This window comes from Chrysochloris asiatica, unplaced genomic scaffold (assembly GCF_000296735.1).
Source record: "Chrysochloris asiatica unplaced genomic scaffold, ChrAsi1.0 scaffold00012, whole genome shotgun sequence".
In the NCBI taxonomy this organism is placed as follows: Eukaryota; Metazoa; Chordata; class Mammalia; order Afrosoricida; family Chrysochloridae; genus Chrysochloris; species Chrysochloris asiatica.
This window is the reverse complement of record NW_006408530.1, coordinates 11,636,011-11,637,061: the sequence shown is the minus strand read 5'-3', so window position 1 is coordinate 11,637,061 and position 1,051 is coordinate 11,636,011.

Genomic DNA, 1,051 nt, shown 5'->3' with positions numbered 1-1,051 from the left:
ACCTGTGGAACAGCTGGTAGTTCAAACTACTGACCTTGAGGTTAGCAGCCTAACTGGTAACCACTACACTAATTAAATGTTTGACCAAATATGGCAGGTTAATTTTTAAGTCGATAATTTTGTCTGTCCCATGAACAATGTTATAAATTCTGGCAGAAAAAAGGTTTCCCACCCCTGGTACATAGGAAGCTAGTCCTCCCACACCTCCATACCTCTTAGGTGGATCTTTGCTTTCCAGAAAACCACCTTCCCTGCTCTTATCCACGTCCTTTGACTTGCCAGCACCATGGAAAATAGTCAGTATAACAAATCAGACCATATATACCTCTCTACCATTTATATTAGACTTAGAGGACAGTTATTTAAACGTGGGTTTAAAATGTTTGTGATTTACTGCAAAACTAGAAAGTTTAACATAGGTAAGAAGCTAATACTAGGCCGCATACTTACTCAGCAATGATTTATTTGGTATTGGATTTCAGACGTGGGCTACCTCAAAATGGGTTTGTTATGTCATATCAAAACTAGAAATCCTGTGTGTGCTCAAAGATGGCTTTGTTAATTCTCATGAATGCTCCTTTTTAATATTACTGCATAAAGAGAACTCTAAATTATGCTGGAGTAATATTTCAGGGCAAGAAGATGATTAAGTATCTCAGTACTGGCCCTCCCTTTGTGAACTTAGTTCCTCTCAGGATAGCTTAGGACTCCGCAGTTAACCTTTTCATGCTAGAACTAAAGAGCCTAACTCTAGTCTCTAAAGAAAATCCACCTTCACTATGCAAATTTGATTTAAAGCATTCCAAAGCAATGCCATTTTCTACTAACCAATGTTGAAAACCTTTAACCATATTAGAAGAAACACTTTGTTCTTCCTCTGCTTGGTCTCAGGGCCTCTGGGGGTCACTAGCATATGCAGCTCCTATTTTAATACTTATCTCTTGTGCCCTTTTCTCACTGACTAAGGTAGAGTTTGGTCATCCACCAAGTGAGCCCGGATTGTTATCATTAGTTGCTGTCAAGCCGTTCCAGTTCATAGTGATCCTATGTA